The following is a 19,692-nucleotide window of genomic DNA, read 5'->3' as shown; positions in this document are numbered from 1 at the left end:
ATTAGAATAGAATCAAAGGAAAGAGAGAAATTAGAGATATGCAAGAAAAAAGAGAAGAAAGAAAAAAAGGGGGGGAAACAAACAAACAACAAAAAACAAAAATATCCACTCACACACACACAAACCAACCAAAACACACACACACACACACACACACACACACTCATTCACTGGAAAACTTTTGGGTCGGCTATTTGTGGAGCTCAGTGGATTTTGCTCCTATGTTGTTGAATCTGGTCACTTGGTGTGTCTTTCCTGAGCCCCCTGGAAGCTTCTCTGATGCAGGTCACTGTGGGTTACTCTCCCTTTCGGCCCTGGGCAACCTGACTGAGGTCCAAGGGGTTAAAGCCCCTAGTAGTCTAGTGGGCAGGGACTCCTTAGCCCACAGGGTGAGTCTGCCTTGAGTCTCATGTCTTGATTGTCCCTGTTCTAAGCTGTACTCCCTTCCCCCATGGAGCAGGGCTCTGCGGGGGTATCCTGGTCTTGGCTAGGTGGTTTGATCAGACTTGTGTTGGCGGTGGTGCCAGTAGCTTGTAGGAAAGGGGTATTGGGCAGGCCTTTCCTCTCCTTTTAGTGCCTCAGCTCTGTCTGGTTTGCTGGCATCTCCTCTCTGTCCCCTACAGGGGCATAGATTTCCTCCCAGGGGTGCTCCCCCTTGCCTCAGGTCACTGTAGGTGAGGTCAGAAGCAGCTGTTTTGCTGGTGGGCAAGAGCGGGACCTCCCCTGCATTCCAGGTGAGCAGGCTGATCTCCTTCCTGGACCTACTGTCCAGCCCCCTTCCTGCTTACCTGCATGAGTTCCTATAAGAAATAGAAGGACCCCCAGATTCAATGTTAAGTGTGTCCTTCAGACCCCTCTGGTGTAGCTGACCCTGAGCTCCACTGAGTGGCCCTTCCCACTTTTCAAAGGAGCTTCCCAGGCTCCAGGATAGCGGGCGCTAGTGCTACTCTATCCAAGGACTTCAGCCTCAGGCTTCCACTGCTGCAACCACTCTGCAGTCTCCACAGTCAGTGCCCTGGGGGCCTCCTCTCTCAGGCCCTCCCATCTCACCTACAGATCTGCAGCCTCCTCAGTCTCCTCAGGCCCTCAGTTCAATAGGCCCAGATCAGGGGAGGCTACATCTACCGGCAGGCCTTCCGCACAGTTCCTCTCCCCGAGCCCTGGTGGTGGAGCCAAGCAGCTGGGCTCTAGGGTGGCAGTGGCAGCACAGTGGCAGTGGTTGAGTACATGGCAGGGGCAAGAGCCCTGACAGGTCAGTGGTGGTCACACGGCACTGGCACAGTGTCCAGGCTGGGTCCCGTTGGGTGTACGTGTTCAGGCTGGGTGCATGCCAGGCGCACAGAGGCCCCAAAGGTGTCTGTTGCAGGCTTGCTGGTCTACATTGTGACCTCTGTGGGCACATGGGGACTAGGGCGGGGTGAGTCCAGACGGTGGCGAGGCTTGATCCCTAGCCACTGCCGCTCCCCAAAGCCTCCTTCCAAGGAGGACATTGTAAAGCTTTGGCACAGTCTTGAGCCAGAGCCCGGCCAGGGGAGTGGCTGTGGTGGTAGCGGAGGCTCCTTGTGGTCTGAAGCCGTCAGCTGCAAACGTGAGGGGTCCGGCTGCTGTTCCCTTAGGTGCAGGGCCAGGAGTTGTCTGTGGCAGGTGGGCTCGGGCTCTCTCTGCTGCTGCTACTGTTTGCTTAAGTGCGTGGACCAAGGATTGTGTCCTTGGGGTGCTCAAGGGCACCCACTGGGTCTGGACAGGGTTTCCCGTGGGTTTAGGTCCTGGCTGTGGCTAGTCTGGGTGGTGGCGAGGTTGGGCGCCTAGCCGCTGCTGCTCCGCCGCCTCCTCCCAAGGAGGACCTTGTCAATAAACCCTTCAAGATGGCATGGTCTCCAAGCCAGAGCCCAGCCTGGGGAGTGCCTGTGGTGGTAGCAGGGGCTCTTTGGCCAAGAGAGCCCCGGACCGCCCACCCCCAAGTTTTCTCTCTCTCTCTCTCTCTCTTTCTCTCTCTCTCTCTCCCGCCCTCTCACTCCCTCACTTACACTCTCTCACTCTAGTGCTGTCAGCAGCCATGTTCCAAAATTTCCTGGGCCATTTCTGAAATGTTCATGCTACCCAGGGCTCTGTCCATGGTCCTGTTTTTACTTTTATGCTTTTGTTTTGAAGATCTTCCCTTTATCCATCATTTCTACTGTGTTTGTCCTCAGATGATTTTCAAACATACATTCTCCCAAACTCATCCTTGTATTTAGCTTCAGAATTCTTTGTCCAACTTCCTAATATGCTATAGACCCATCATACTTAAGCTCACTTAAAAATAATCACCATTAACTCATGTTCCAAAGTGAAAAACATTGGGTCACTTCAACCTTCCTAACAATTGAATCACACAGCTAAGTATGTTAAGCCACATCTTTCTTTCAGGGTCTTTCCTCTCTCCCCTGATGTATTATAGTAACTCCTGACTGGTCCTTGCTTGCTTTATTTACTCCCCTTCATTTACTTCATTTCATGCTGTGAACTGCTCCCAACGTTATCTTTCTTATATACAGTTTTGAGTATATTACATTAGTGTCCCTATATTCTATACACTAAATAGGAATGCCTTGGACTGGCAGCCCAAATACTTTACAACATTCCCCATTATAATTTTTAAATTTGAGCATCATCTTCATAGTGACTGGCACACACACATCTACTAGTGTGCACACAAAGGTACACTTGCCTTGTACTATACACAACACTCTCACAAGTTTCAGTCACAACTGAGTCACACCAACTATCTCACTATTCTTACTGTAGTCCCTTCTCTCTTCAGCCTTTATACATGCCACTCCTTCTATAAAAACTTAGTGGCTTCTTGAGTAATTGCTGTTCCTCCTTTAAATAATAACTGAAAAGGCATTTCCTCACTCCTTTAATCTCATCTATTATATTAAAACTAGAGGCATGATGCATGAAATTCATGCACGGGGGCAGGCAGGGGGGTCCCTCAGCCTGGCCAGCACCCTCTCACAATCTGGTACCCCTTGGGGGATGTCTGACTGCTGTGAGATCAGGCCTAAACCAGCAGTCGGACATTCCTTTCGCAATCCAGGACCACTGGCTCCTGCCTGCCTGAAAACCCTTAACCACTCACCTGCCTGCCTGATCACCCCTAACTGCGCGCCTGCCTGCCTGATCACCCCTAACTGCCTCTGCCTCAGCCCCTGCCACTGCAGCTTCATCTGGAATGACATCTGGAAGGTCATTTGGCTGTCCGGTCTAATTAGCATATTATGCTTTTATTATTATAGATACCATATTCTCATTTTTATTATTTTATACTAGAGACCCAGTGCATGAATTCCGTGTACTGGGGGTGAGGTCCCTCAGCCTGGCCTGCACCCTCTCACAGTCCGGGAGCCCTCAGGGAATGTCCGGCTGACAGCTTAGGCCTGCTCTCCGTGGGACATCCAAAGCCTTCATTCAAACATCCTTAGTGTTGTCGTGGAGGCAGGAGAGGCTCCCACTACTGCCTCTGTGCTCGCCAGCCATGAGCCCAGCTTCTGGCTGAACAGTGCTCCCCCTGTGGGAGCACACTGACCACCAAGGGGCAGCTCCTGCATTGAGAATCTGCCCCATGGTGGTCAGTGGATGTCATAGTGACCGGTTGTTCTGCTGTCAGGCCGAAACTGGCTCTCAGACATCCCCTGAGGGGTCCCAGATTGCGAGAGGGTGCAGGCCAGGCTGAGAGACCCCACTGGTGCACAATCGGGGCTGGGGAGGGACATGGGAGATTGGCCAGCTGGGGAGGGACCGGGGGAGGGCTCCAGGGCTTGTCCGGCCCATGTCGCTCAATCCCGATGGGCCAGACCCCAGCAGCAAACTAACTTACCGGTTGGAGCATCTGCCCCCTGGTGGTCAGAGCATGTCATAGCAAGCAGTTGAGCAGCCTTAGCATATCATTAGCATATTATGCTTTGATTGGTTGAATGGCTGACTGGACGACTGGACACTTGGCATATTAAGCTTTTATTATATAGGATGATGTTAATGCATCATAACAGAGGCTGTGTGGTAAGGCCTAACACGTCCCCTCTATTAAAGAAATCGGGGACCATATTGTCACACTCATTCGGCTAACATCTCCAGAGCTTTCTCTAGCCCTGAGCACTCTTTCTGTGGGTTCCCAGGTGACGGAATTTCTGCCAACAACCCCCGAGGGCCCCTCTGAGGAGACACTGCCTACAGACACTGCACTGGCTTATCTGACTCTCAGATTTGTTTTGTTTTGTTAATTTGTACATTTCTTACAGTGGAATCTGTGTCTGACATGTTAGCCTTGGACCATTTCACATTGACAAAAGATCTGAGTCTCAAGGCCCTCCAACAAGACGGCCTCTACAAGGCCTCTTGGAAGATCTGACAACTGCCCATGGGGACCATGGAGAATGGACCTGTCATCTCCTTGGACAGTTGGCAGGATCCAAGCAACACTGTGACGGGGTCCAGGGTGGCTGGTGTACATGGTGGGCAGACGCCAGTGGCCCTGCTTCCTGGTGTCCTGCCTCGTGTTAACGTTTCCTCTTGAGTGTGGGAGAGGCCATGGCTGCTCCTAACAGCCCAGCCAGGGAGCTGGGATGTGGCTTCTGCGGCTCCCTGGGGCCTGTCCAGCTCCATCGTGGCAGCCACGGTGGGAAGCCCCCGTGGGGACTGGAAAAGCTGTGGCAAGAAGCTGGGGTGGCCTCTAAGACCTCAGGGGGTCTCTGTCCACAGCCAGCAAGCAGCTGGGCCTCTAGTCAGACAGTCCCCAGGACTGATCTGCCAGCATCCAGATGAGCGTGGGCCAGAAGGCTCCCCCCACGCCGCAGCCTTGTGAAGCGTGTGAGAGCTGGAGCAGAGGGTCCTCTAAGCTGCCCCACTCTGACCACAGGACCTGTGAGACCCAGGCCTGCTGTTGGCTGAGTCCTTGGGGGTTTTACTGCCCTCGCTGCCCTCTGCCACCACCTCCCCTCTCGTGCAGCACCGCTGTCTGCCTGCCCAGCTCCCATGTTCCTGCACCGCTCAGTGTCCCCCCGTGTATTCCTGAGTGCACCTCACTTTCTGAAGTGCTGGCCTCACCCTCCCGGCCACTTATTCTCCACTTGCTCACTCATTGGCCACAGAGCCTCTGACCCCATCCCCCTGGGGGCCAGTTTCCCTCCTCCTGTAATGAAGGACCACACACATGGACTGACAGCAGCACACACTGATGGACTTGCAGTTCTGTCGGTGGGGACACAGCAGCAGCACTGGGTGTGGCAAGCATGTCTCTGCCCAGGGGCTCAGGAGAACCACTGGCTCTGCGTCCAGCCTCTTCCTTCAGCAATAACAGCCAAGCCCCTCACACTTCCTCAGGTCCTCCTTCTGCCTCCGTTGGCCCTGTGCCAGGACTGCCATGATCACAGAGACCCAGGGATTCAGGGCATGCTCTCGCCTCAGTCAGCTGAGGCACCATCGCAATTCCACCCATTTAGCTTTGTGTGTCACCCTGTAACACCTGGTGACCGGATGCAAATGTCACGGCCGGTTTTCCTGCCTTCATACATTGTGAGAGCTGTGAGTTCAAAAAACAGTCTGAGGCCTCCCTGAAGCCTGGGGTTCACCCTACAGGGGACGTACACCCTCAGGAGACCCCGAAACACACAGAATGCTCACATCTAAGGGCTCTGCTCCCTTGGACTCCCTGGCATTGGGCACGCCCTGAGGACATATTTTAAGGGAGTACATTTAATGGTTCACAAACCACATCACAAAAATGACGGCTGGGTCCGCCTTCTTGTGAAAACATCTCCCAGTTTGGCCTTCATGGTTCACACCCTCTGATCTCCTCTCACAACCTGAAGGGGTTGGAGGTGCAGCTGCGATGATGAAATGAGTAATGAGAGTGCTAGAGCCCCTCAGAGCTGGTGCCAGGCCTGCAGGGCGGGCGGGCGGGGGGCAGGGGAAGCCACTGTGTCACTGAGTCCCAAATTTCCCAATAAATCTCCAAACAAAATTAATTTTAATGGCTTTGATTAGCCTTAATGTACTATTCCTATTAATATCTGCTCCTTTTGTGAGGTTGTTGAGGAAATTCTTAGAGAGGAACAAACCAACAGACCAATGAGGGAAACGATTGGTCCAAAATCTTTTGAAATTAATTGCCTGTGTGCTATCTACTCACATCTCCTTCATGTGCCGTGCTCACACTTCATCTGGAGCGGGGTGAGCGGGGGCCCGGCTCGCGTGACCTGGAGGAAGCACGGGGAGAGCAGTCACCGCTGGTCGCCCCAGGCACTGCTGGCGGTCTCCTTTCTTCCTTGTGGAGCGTCTAGGGAGGGGAAGCAGCCGCAGTTCCCGAGGCCGAGTTCCGGAGGCTGGTGGTGCTGTCAGGATTGTGCCAGTGGCGCTGGTCCATTGGTGCCTGTCCTGTCCTCTGGAGATTGAACCTGCAAGACTACTAAGGGAGCCAGTCCCCAGTTCTGCCCTGCCTCTGCCACCAATTGACTGGAGTCTGAGGGCCAGGAGGAGGGACCAAGCAGTCTGCCTTCCACCTGCCCGCTCACCAGTTGCTGCTGCCAAGGATTCATCAGTGCCTGAGGGACGCTGGTTCCCCCGTTAGCCATCCCCTGATCAATGGAGCCTGCTGTTCGGTCGTCCATCTGGTAGTTTAGGTTGTGACGGACCCTGGCTTTTTATATATTGGGATACTTCCTTTCCTTTTATAAAATCTCTTATTGTTTCCCTTTAAATATTTCCACTACAGATCATGGAACAAAATAAATTGTTTTCTTAGTCTATTTGGTCCATACACTAACTTTTAATTAAATTCCAGCTCTTTCCCACATCATATAACTTCTATCAGTACTTTCAAAGGTAGCCTACTCATTATCCCACACCGTGTACATTTGATTGAACAGATATGTGAAAATTCTTCTAGATTTCCAGGACTGTTTCTTCATATGTGTGTAAAAATTACCGTATTTTCTGGCGTATAAGACAACCTTTTAACCCAGGAAAATCTTCTCAAAAGTCGGGGGTCTTATACGCCGGAAAATACGGTAACCCACCCATCATTTGGCAATAACTCACTTTAATTCTAAATTGTAAATACTGTATTTTCTGGCGTATAAGACCCCCGACTTTTGAGAAGATTTTCCTGGTTTAAAAGGTTGTCTTATACACCGGAACATACAGTACTTTTTTTCTGCTCAATCTATAATTACTTTTGTCATTTCCTAAGGTTCTATTCATATCACCATCACACTCTCTGGTACCATCCATTCTCTTCATTCCAATTACCACTTATACATTAATGGCTCCCAGTAGAAATATAGCCCATTCTATGTTACTTCATTCTATGTTACACATTCATATAGCAAATTGCTTCTTTCTTTCTAAGATTCAGATTCATATATGAATATACTAGTAAATATGTTAAATGAATATTTAAAATGCATTTTTAGATCTATTTTTGTTGTATATTAATTTAATAAGTATTCTAAATAACTACAACATTCCATAAATTGTGCTTGTCACCATATATATGGTTATTAACAAATTAGATTTTTTACCTGCCCTCCTGAAACTTATAGTCTTAGTCTAAAATCAAACTTGACTTGGGGTGGTAAACACACTACCCTCTTCATTCAGCCTATGGCCATCACTGGCCCATTGTAATGTTTCAACCTTGTAATTCAGCTCTCTTTGTATCTTGTACCAAAAAAATTTAGTGCCTAACATACTAGAAAAATTATTTATCAAAATGCAAATATAGTTGTACTGTTTATCTATTAAAAACAATTTTATTATTCTTTTTTCACCAAAGAGTAAATGTCAATCTCTCTGACATGACATTAAAAGTCTTTCAAAATCTGGCCCAGCTTACTCTCTGATCTTATCCCTTACCATTCTCTGTATTACAATTTACACTATGTTAATCACATGTGCACCATATTTAGTGAAGTTTCTAACTTTATATCTTTATAACTGTATTCTACCACATAGGTAATATCTCATCCAGAAAGCATTCCTTAACCAACAAGTCTGAATTCTCTGTGCATCCATAACACCATTCACATATCTCTATACTTATGCATATTCATAATAATATATTATATTGATCTCTGTGTATGTCTGTTGTCCCAATAGAAGAGATTAAAGACAGAGACTGCATTCGGTTCATTTTTGTATGCCTAGTAACTAGGGTGCTTACCATGACTGTTTAATAGATTACAGTTGAAGAAATGAGTAAATCAAATGCCATTCATCTTTCATAATATTATTTTAATTTTCTGTTATATTAGTTCCTTGAGTACATGAACCATGGCCTATTTATCTTTATAATTCTGTTTCTTAGCACAGTGATTTGTACATAATAGATAATTAGCAAGTGCTTGTTCCATGAAAAGTTGTGGATGAGAATCAAAAGCATTCTGTGGCACATATGACATGATATAGAATTTTTTAAAAAAATAAGTCAGCACTGAGTGGAAAAAGTAAAACTTGAAAAAGGCAAAAAAAAAATCCTTATTGAAGATATTAATTATTTTAAATCAGTATTTTATTATATTCTAAAAACAATTCTATTGTTCTGATTGTACTGAGGAAAGTTTAAATAACTCACAAGAATGTCTTCACTTAAAATAAAACTGAATATTGCTTTCAAATCAAATCCGTTCACTATCGTTAATATGGATGCATCCACCATGACAAACAACAATAAAGTTAAAGACAAAATTTGTTCTGACATTGATAAAAACTCATTGTAGCAACAGCAGAGTCTTACAAGCTATTTGCTATGGGGAGCATCAGTGCACATGGCTACAAGGAGTCTGAAACACAGAAGTGTATTAGTTGTCACAGTACTGACAAACATAATAGCGAGGAAATGAATCTCCTCCCTGACTTTTCCAAACAGTAGTCAGTGATTATTAGGATTGCATTTCTGGTGACCAAGTAATTTTTTTAAAAATCTGGGATGTATTTGATAAAAGCAAAAGAGAAGTATTTTATTTATAATATTACTTTTTAAGCCAGTACTAAAGAATTCACACAAACATTGAAAAGACACCACTTTATAAGTTTTAAATACTGTTAGATACAAGAAATATATTGTAAACTATAAAGCAAACCAACGCATTTATAGGAAAACTGACTTGGAAGCTGAAGAAACTGAATTATAAAACAGAATCTACCATTTTCTAGCTCTATTTACATGAAACAGATCCATTTATACAGATAAGTTTCTTTTTCCCCCTTGTATATAAAGAGTTGGGCCTATGGTTTTCTCAATTATATTTCAAATCTCATACTTTACAATTTTATGAAAAGCCTGTGAAAACCTATATACCAGGTACTACCTTCTCATTTGGCTCCATGATATTTGAAAGGAGAGGATGAGAGGTAAAGTAATGGAAAGGAAAAGAAAAAAAAATGAACTTCCATTATAAACCTTTTAAATAAAACATTTAGAAGAACCAAGATGGTGGCATAGGTAAACACTTATACTCACTGTCTCCCACAACCACATCAAAATTACAACTAAAATACAGAACAACCATCATCTAGAACCACCTGAAAGCTGGCTGAATGGAAGTCCTACAACTAGAGAAGTGAAGAAGAAAGCACATTGAAATTGGTAGGAGGGGTGAAAGTGTTGAATGCCACCCACATGTGCCACCTTTTTAAACATGAGGGAGATCATCTCTGTGGAGGCTTCCCATAAGGAGCAAGGGGTCACAGCCCCAGGCTCCCAGAGCTTGGAAAAGAAGTCCCCATAACTACAGGTTGCAAAACCCAGTGGGGATTGGGGCTCAGTGTCACAGAGGTTGCTAGAGACACAGCTGGTCCTTTTAAAGGGCTAGCACACGAAATGAACTTACAAGGTCCCACTTCCTCTGAGCTCCAGTGTCAGGGCAAGGCTCCAGGGGACCCAGACACATACAAGGAGGAACTGGATTGTCTGACATCAGGGCAGAAACTCGGGGGATATAATATTATGTCTCCCAGACAGAGATGCTGGCAGGGGTCATTGATCCTTTGCTGGGACCTCCCTGGGCACAGGACTGATTGGAAGCCATTTCTGTTTGCTTCACCCAGGTGATTCCTGATACATCATCCCATCCAATTTGCAGCTCTCTCAACCTGTGGGCAGTGGCTCTGCGTATGAATGGCCAGTCTTTACTCAGGGTTCAGACTTTCAAATCAAATCCATTGCTAAAATCTCTCAAACAAGCTACACTGGGTCAGGGAGCTCCAAACCTATCAATAAAAGGCCCAAGACCTGGCACTAGCACCAACCTGCCTTGCTTCACAGCTGGGCCTTCCCTGGGCACTTCCAAACCTGATACAAATAGGAGGAATCTGCAGATCTCTCTGTAGCTCCTGCAAGGTGGTCCCAGCCAGTAGTTGACTTTGCACTTCCCTGGAGACCCATTGGTCAGCATCAGATCTTACCAGATTACAACTCTGCACATCCATAAGCAACACACTCAAGGGGCAGACTCATTGAGCACCAAAGCCCCACTTAAGCAAGTCCTGCTCCATAGGGGTGTCTCATGCACAGCAGCTCTCTCACTGTGGTCACCGCTGGTCCTCACAGCCAATTGGCCTGGAGGTCAATTCCTCCCAGTGACACCAACAGCAATCAAGTCTCAACCACAACAAGACTGGGCACAAAACCCACAAAGGGGCACAACTAAAGATCCCAGCTCAGGTGCCTGGGGAAGCTAAACCACTGGGCCCTCTAGTACACCTACTACACAAGGCCACTCTATCAACTAAAGGAGACATAGCAGCTCTACCTGATACATAGAAACAAACACAGGAAAGCAGAAAAAATGCAGAGACAAAGAAACATGTCACAAATGAAAGAAATGGAAGAAAGCAAACTGCTGGATATAGAGTTCAAAATCATAGTTATAAAGTTACTGAAGAATCTTCTTGAGACCTCCAAGGAATTTAGTGAGACTTTCAAGGAACTTAGTGAGAATGCCAAAAATATGGAAAAGGACCAGTCAGAAATTAAGCAAACACTGACTGAAATAAAGAATAACATATAGGGATTCAACAGTACAGTAGAGAATTCTGACACTCAAATCAGTGATTTGAAATATGAGCAAGTAAAAACAGCTAACCAGAAGAACAAAAAGAAAAAAAATAATCCAAAAATATGAAGATTGTGAAAGGAGGATCTGGGACAACTTCAAGTGTACCAACATCCGAATTATGGGGGTGCCAGAAGAAGAGAGAGAGCAGGATATTGAAAACCTATTTAAAGAAATAATGACAGAAAACTTCCCCTACCTGGTGAAAGAAATAGACTTACAAGTCCAGGAAGCACAGAGAGTCCCAAACAAGAGGAAGTCAAAAAGACCACACCAAAACACATCATAATTAAAATTCCAAGGGCTAAGACAAAGAGGATCTTAAAAGCAGCAAGAGAAAGCAATTAGTTACCTACAAGACAGTGCCCACACGACTGTCAGCTGATTTCTCAACAGAAACTACACAGGCCAGAAGGGATTGGCAAGAAATATTCAGTGATGAATAGCAAGGACCTACAACCAAGATTACTTTACCCAGCAAAACTATCATTTAGAAGGTCAGATTAAGAGCTTCACATACAAGAAAAAACTAAAGGAGTTCATCACCACCAATTCAGTATTACATGAAATGTTGAAGGATAGTCTTTAAGAAGAGTAAGAAAAAAAAGTTAAAAATTATGAACAATAAAAAGGCAATAAATATTTATCTATGAACAATTGAATCTAACAATCAAAATAAATGAACAAGAAATCTAATGAACAGAATACACTGGTGAATAAAATAGAATCAGAGGCATGGAAATGGAATTGACTGATGATTCTCAGAGGGAAGGAATGTGGGAAGGAGGGAAGAGATTAAACAAAGATCTTATATGCATATAGGCATAACCTATGGACACAGGGTGGTGAAGGCCTAGGGCTGTGCAGGATCCAGGTCAATGAGGGCAATTGGGTGAAAAATAGGGATATCTGCAATACTCTCAACAATGAAGATTAAATAAATAAATAAATAAATAAATAAATAAATAAATAAATAAAACATTTAAATGATAAAAGGTATTTTTTATCCCCTTATCATTGCAAGGAAATATCGGACCTTCATTACTTTCATTCCTGTGTGAATAAATAGGTAGCGTAGTGAAGAACTGTGGCTATGACAAATAGTAATGGAATTAAGAGGGAAAATGTAGTATGGCTACCATGAGTACTATAAAAAGCCTCAGAAAAAGAATGATGATTCCTGTCACCCTGTTGTCTTTCGACCCTATGCTTTGTGTCCACCATACGCTAAGGAAGTTGGGTTTTATTCCAAGCGTGATGCAGTGCTATTAAAGGCTTCTTCTTCTCCTTCTCCTTCTCCTCCTTCTCCTTCTCCTTCTCCTTCTCCTTCTCCTTCTCCTTCTCCTTCTCCTTCTCCTTCTCCTGCTTCTGCTTCTGCTTCTGCTTCTTCTTCTTCTTCTTCTCCTTCTTCTTCTTCTTCTTCCTCTTTTTAATCCTCATCTGAGGATGTTTTAATTGATTCTAGAGAGGGAGAGAAACATTGATGTGAGAAACAACCATCTGTTACCTCATGTACATGCCCTGACTAAGGATCAAACCTGAAACCTGGATATGTGCCCTGACCAGGAATTGAACCTGTGACCCTTCAGTGCTTGTGACAATGCTCTAACCCACTGAGCCACACTGACCAAGGCTACGTAAGAGTTTTAAGCAGAAGTTTATTATTTCATTGTTTAAAAGATTGCTCTGATGTTGGGAAATAGGCTTGCATGGCTATAGAATGAGTAGCTGAGATCTGCTGAAATGGGCCAGGTGAGAAGTGATAGTGGCTTAGAGTAGGGTAGTTTAGTGAGATGAAAAGAAGAGGACTGATTCTGAATATATGTTTCAGGTAAAACATGCTGTTTATTATCTCAATTTGTCCTATGGATCTCTCAAAGCTTTTCATTCTTCTTTGCTGTATCCTGAAACAGGAGGCTGAGCATACTGACTGAGTTACCCATGCTTTCTTTCCTGTATTCTTCCAGCTGAGTTTGCCAACAGGAGATGCCAGTAAGAAATTGGAAAGTGTGAAGGAACTTTGCATCCCCACACACTACTCATTTCCAGCTTCAGGCTTGAATCTCTGAGAATGCCTGCATTTCTTCAGGAGTGTCATTTCTTCCATAAAGGCTCCACTCCACCTTCTCGGGTCTTCCTGATTCTGATAACAATCCTGATTCTCCCTTTATTCCTTTAGTCTCCGGGACATTTATGGCTTCCTGTGGTTGTTAGTCCCTGATTGCCTCACCATTCCCTGTTTGCCCCTTTATTCTTCTCACATCACTATAAGTAATCCTTTTATTTATTTATTTTTATTTGAACCCTTTTGGATGAATTCTGCTTCCTTTGGGGACCCTGAATAAAGGAACAGCTGGATTTGTTGATATGCCAGATGTGGGGAAGTGAGGAAAAAGCAGAGTCAAGGTCAACTCTCACATTTCAGGCTTAAGCAACTGGGTGCATAATGGTTGCATTCAATGCAGTGATGGAGGCTGGGACAAAAATGATTCATTTGTGAAACCAATATGCCCTCATACAGCAGTGTATGTATCACTAATATGTGCCAGATGAATAGAGAAGGCTAGCAGCTGAACACCATAGCTCTTAGGTTCATACTTAGTTTCAGAAGAAACCTAATATGAGTTGATATGATTACTATACCAAATGTTTCATATGTGTAATTTTATGTTTTTTTATATTATATTATTTTCACAGAATCCTAACAATCTTAGAACTCACATGAATTAAGCATTTGGTGAAAACATAAAACAAAATTTAATTGTAATTACATAAAGTTTAGAAAGACATTTTTTCACATGATGTAAGGTAAGGGCAAGTATAAAATTGTTGTCAAACAAAAAGGTTGAAAAGGATAGATACATCTTTACTAAAAAGAGATTTAGTTCAACAAGAACCCCATGAGTCCCTCATATCTCCAAAATAATGACAAGCATCATTTCTAACTAATATATTTATTAATACAACTACAGGTCTCTCTCTCTCTCTCTCTCTCTCTCTCTCTCTCTCTCTCTCTCTCTCCTTCTACTTGTTTGTCTGATTTAGTCTTCGTTGAAACTATTCTATCAGCCCTAATATTTTAGACATTCATATTGAAAATTATCTAGATTTCTAACCTACACATTTAGCTAGTGGTTTTTGGTATCATATTGTGACAATTAATATTTACATAAGCGGGGCTAATCCAATATTATAGGAGAGTGGAAAAATATGTACTAAAGAGCCTTAAAAAAGTTAACCTCCAAATATGAATTCCCATATATTAACTGTTTTCTGAGCTTTCAATACAAAAGTTGCCATCAAATTAACATCCATTCATAAGCCTAGTCTAGCTGTGAAAGCCTGGAAATTGACTGAGAGCGCTGTATTATCCTGGGAAATGGTCTGTATATTTGGTAAATGTATGAAAATCAATGATGGCCATATCACATCTACTCCTCTAGCCTTGACCATCACATATAAGCAGAGAACCTAGACCAAGTACCACTCACCCTGACAACTATCACCAGGTTTATTGTCAGCAGGTTTCTGTATATAACAGGTTGTTTTGTCAGTTGAGTTATAAGTACTTGGGCTGAAAATCACCATAAATATTTGTTCAAGGGCCTGAGATGGAAGTGCTTGTTTAGGGCTTTTTTTATGGTCTATAAATACATCTAAAATTCTGTTATATTCAACAATAGTGGCCAGTGGCTAGAGAATAAGTGGTATTTTGAGATCTTTTAAAACTTTACCTGGCAAGAAGTATTTGGCAACGTAAATGTAAGAATATTTTTGTTTATTTTTTCTTCTGCTTTCTTCAAGATTTTTGAAAGCTTTTAACAAAATATATGTATAAATCTGCACATAAAATAGAATTCTTGTAACTCAGACTCTTGCCTTGTTATTTGAGGTCCCAGCTGGGTCAATAATGGTTCTGTAAGGAAAAACTCAATATTTTCCCAATAAACTAACAAGAGCAATGCCATTCGAAGCTTCACTTTTTTTTGTTCTGCCCTTCAAATGTGATTTTGCATGGGCTTTTCTGAGATGATTAATGACAGGTGTGATGGGAGAAGTAATTATAGGGAGTAACTGAACGTTTAAGACCTTGGGAATGAAAGTGGATAATGTGAACATGAAAGTTTTAGTGATGAAGTCAACTTCTTATAAGCACAACATGCTCATGGAAATTTTGAAATAGAATAAAGATCTAAAAAGTAAGTTTGAAATGGAAGAACATAATTTAATCATTAACCTTTTTACTGTGGAGACTAATGGCATATCCTGTGTTGAAAGCATTTGTGTTTTGGAAAGCTAATTATTCAGATCCCTACAATTTTATGATATTTCATGTGTAAGCTTCTGGTACATTCTTATAGACTGTGAAATTTTCTCTGGTATTGAGGTTGTGTGGATGGTTGTTCACATGGTCTGGAAATTCTAAATGGAGCACTCAAATCATTTAATTTTATATCAGTCGTTTATTGGCATCAAATTAGCTCACATGAAGAAGTCCAAAGAGTGACAAAAAGCAATTCCAAGCATCTGTTGACTTTCTTCTTGGTTAGTCCTTCTACAGCACTCAAAATTTAATGAAATTGTAAACATCTGGAAGGCAAAATCACATTTTTTTATACTGTATCTCAAATAGCATCTACCTTTGTGCCTCATAAATAATAGCCTTAAAATGAATACATAGAATGAATAACTGGTAAAGTCATAGAATCCTTGGAAGAAGATTTAAGAAGGAATTGAGTGGTGTATATCTGAGCATGAACTTTAGAAAAATTAGTTTAAATAATTTCAAATACAAGTTTCCTTTATCTATTTTGAATTTGCCAAAGGAAGGTTACTTCTCACTTATTACTTTACTTAAAGTCATGAAAATAGCTATCCTTCCATACTAATCATTTTCCACTGATGCAAACTTAAAAAAAACATAAAATGTCAAATTTATTTTCCCATTTCATAGCTATTGTCCAATCACTCTCATTTATAAGTGTACCTGACTGTTTTACTTCCTTCTGAATATCTGCTGTTTATGCCATCTGTATCTATCCATGCTAATCCTTAAATTAATAAATATAATTTCTCTGGAAACTGATATAGTTTACATTTTTAATCCCAGTAGTTAACTAATGTTTCACTTCTAGCTCCAAAAGTAGAGAATGCGAATCAAGCTTTGCTAGGCAGTCCATCACATTTCCAATTTCTCTAGTTCTTGGACGAAGTATGTCATCAAATCCAAGCCACTGGAACATGTTTTTTTTGGAAATAGTTGAGGAAAATAACAGGCTGGACCCCAATGAATCAATTACTGCTAACACTACACAGTACATAACAAAAACAAACAAAAACCAGTTTCTGATCACATTATTTGAACCCTGGTTCCAGCTGTGCCTGACATTAGAGCTATTCTAATCTCTTTCAGTTTTATAAACCATACATTTCCTTTTCTTAATTTGATCCGAGATAGATTTTCTATAAATTGGAGCTGAAAGTATTCTGACATTGTCTTGCTCAAAGGCAGCATGGCATGTAGTCTATTTCTAACCAATGCCAACAAACAATGTCGACTGCAGACAGGGCTCAATAGCTATGATTTTCTAAGTGAAGGGTCTCCCAGAGTGAAGCTCCATTTGTCATGTCCCTTGTAAACAGAATCTGGAGAGAAGGAAACTGCATGTCATTTTGGCTGCCTGTCACAAATTAGATCTAGATGGGAAACAGCTCCTTTGCTTCAATGTTAATAACACTCATTTGTCCATTATCTTTTGCATAAGGAGTAGTAAGCAGTGATTGAATTGTTGGTGGTCACTAACAATAGTGATTTTAGAAGTCGTGGGCTTTCCAACAGAGTCAACTCATGAGCATTCAGTCAGAGGAGATTAAATTCACAGGACAGGATGTAGAGCAAGTCACCATCACCATCAACAGATGCCCATGACCAAGGATCATGTGTAACTCCAATAGGGGACATTTATTAATATACATTGTTGTATCAAGTGGAAAAGCAAAGCATGCTAAATTAAAATTTAGTCTATAAAGCTTCCAGAAACCCACAAGTTTATATAATCCTCAACTTGAAATCAAGACTTCACCTTTCCAAAGAGTTCTAATCAGGAGAAACCAAGATGGCAACATAGGTAAACACCTGAACTTGCTGCCTCGCACAACCACTTCAAAACTACAACTAAAAGACAAAACAGACATCATCCAGAATCACAGGAAGGCTGGCTGAGTGGAAATTCTACAACTAGAAGAAAAGAGAAAAGCACACTGGGACTTGGAGGAGGTGCAAGTGAAGCGAGGAGGTACGGAAGTGCACACGCACTCGGAAAGGGGCTGGCAACTGAGTACGCTGTTGTCTTTTTCAATCAGGAGGGAGATACAAGCTCCTGACTGCTCTGAACTCCAGTTCCATGTGAGACTCTGGGGACCCAGACTCATACGGGGAGAAACTGGACTGTCTGGCATCAGGCCGGAACATGAGGGCTGCTTTCAGAGGTGCATGCAGTGATTACCGCGGGACACTGAGACCCGGAGGCCTCTTAGGGAAGGGCTGACGGTCAGCCATTGCTGTTTGCTCTGCCCTGTTGATTCCCTGAGACCCCGCCCCACCCAATTTACAACCCCACCCCAGCTGTGTGCAGAGGCTTTTGCATATGAATGGCCTGGCCTTTTGCAATCTAAAATTACCTAACAAACTGCAGCTGAGTCAGAGAGAAGAAGAACTCCCAAAAGAAGGCCCAAGGCTCCACATCAGCTTGCATTGCTTCACAGCTGGGCCTCATCTGGGCACATCCAAACCCCAAACAAAGAAGAGGAATCTTTGGATCTCTCCGTAGCTCCTGCTGGGTGTCCTCAGGCAGTGGCTAAATTTGCACCTTCTTGGAGATCCAAGAGCCAGTGTACCCAGTGGTCAGAGTGGGACCATCCAGATTACAACACTTACAACTCTTCAGATCCATAAGGGACACACTCAGGGGGCAGACTCAGTGAGCACCAAAGCCCCACTGAAGCAAGTCTTGCCCCTTAAGGGTATCTCCAGCACAGAAGTTCTTCCATCGTAGACACAACTGATCCTCACAGCCAATAGGCTTGGAGGTCAATTCCTCCCAGTGATATCAACAAAAATAAAGGCTTAACTACAACAAGACTGTGCACACAGCCCACAAAGGGGTGAACCAAAAGGATCCACCTCAGGTAATTAGGGAGGCTGAGCCACTGGGCCCTATAGGACACCTAGCACACAAAGACACTCTATCAACACAGGGAAGCAGCCAAAATGCAGAGACAAAGAAACAGGTCACAAATGACAGAAATAGAGGAAAGCAAACTACTGGATATAAAGTTCAAAACCACAGTTATAAGGTTATTCAAGAATCTTCTAGAAACCACCGATAAATTTAGTGAGACCCTCGAGGATATGAAAAAGGACCAACTAGAAATTAAGCATACACTGACTGAAATAAAGTATAACATACAGAGATCCAACCATAGACTAGAGGATCCCAAGAATCAAGTCAAACATTTGAAATACAAAGAAGCAAGAAACACCCAACTGGAAAAGCAAAAAATAAAAGAATCCAAAAATATGAAGATAGTGTAAGGAACCTCTGGGACAACTTCAAGCGTATCAACATCCGAATTATGGGGGTGCCAGAAGAAGAGAGAGAGCAAGATATTGAAAACCTATTTGAATAAATAGTGATAGAAAACTTCCCCCACCAGGGGAAGAAATAGACTTACAAATCCAGGAAGCACAGAGAACCCCAAACAAAAGGAATCCAAAGAGGACCACACCAAGACACATCATAATTAAAATGCCAAGGTCAAAAGACAAAGAGAATATTAAAAGCAGCAAAAGAAAAACAGTTAGTTACCTACAAAGGAGTACCCATACGACTGTCAGCTGATTTCTCAACAGAAACTATGCAGGCCAGAAGGGAGTGGCAAGAAATATTCAAAGTGAAGAATAGCAAGAACCTACAACCAAGATTACTCTACCCAGAAAAGCTATCATTTAGAATTGAAGGTCAGATAAAGAACTTCACAGATAAGAAAAAACTAAAGGAATTCATCACCACCAAACCAGTATTATATGAAATGCTGAAAGGTATTCTTTAAGAAGAGGAAGAAGAAGAAAAAGGTAAAGACAAGAACTATAAACAACAAAGTGACAACAAATACATATCTATCAAAAAGTGAATCTAAAAATCAAGTGAATAAAAAGTCTGATGAACAGAATAAACTGGTGAATATAATAGAATCAGGGGCATAGAAAGGGAGTGGACTGACAGTTCTTGGGGGAGAAGGGGGTGGGTGTGTGGGAAGAGACTGGACAAAAATCATACACCTATGGATGAGGAAAGTTGGGGGCGGGGTAAGGGCAGAGGGTGGGGTGGGAACCGGGTGGAGGGGAGCTACGGCGGGGAGAAAGAGGAACAACTGTAATAATCTGAACAATAAAGATTTATTTTTTAAAAAAGAGTTCTAATCAGAGACACTACTTCTTCAAGGCCTGCAATAAATATTGAGGACATAATCAATGTGTTAGCCCAGTTATGCAGCAGTGAAATGCAGCCAGTGGCAGATAATTCAAGGCATGAAA

Source organism: Cnephaeus nilssonii (assembly GCF_951640355.1).
Source record: "Cnephaeus nilssonii genome assembly, chromosome: 3".
Taxonomy (NCBI): domain Eukaryota; kingdom Metazoa; phylum Chordata; class Mammalia; order Chiroptera; family Vespertilionidae; genus Cnephaeus; species Cnephaeus nilssonii.
The sequence above is the reverse complement of the archived record's forward strand: the minus strand, read 5'-3'. Positions refer to the sequence as shown.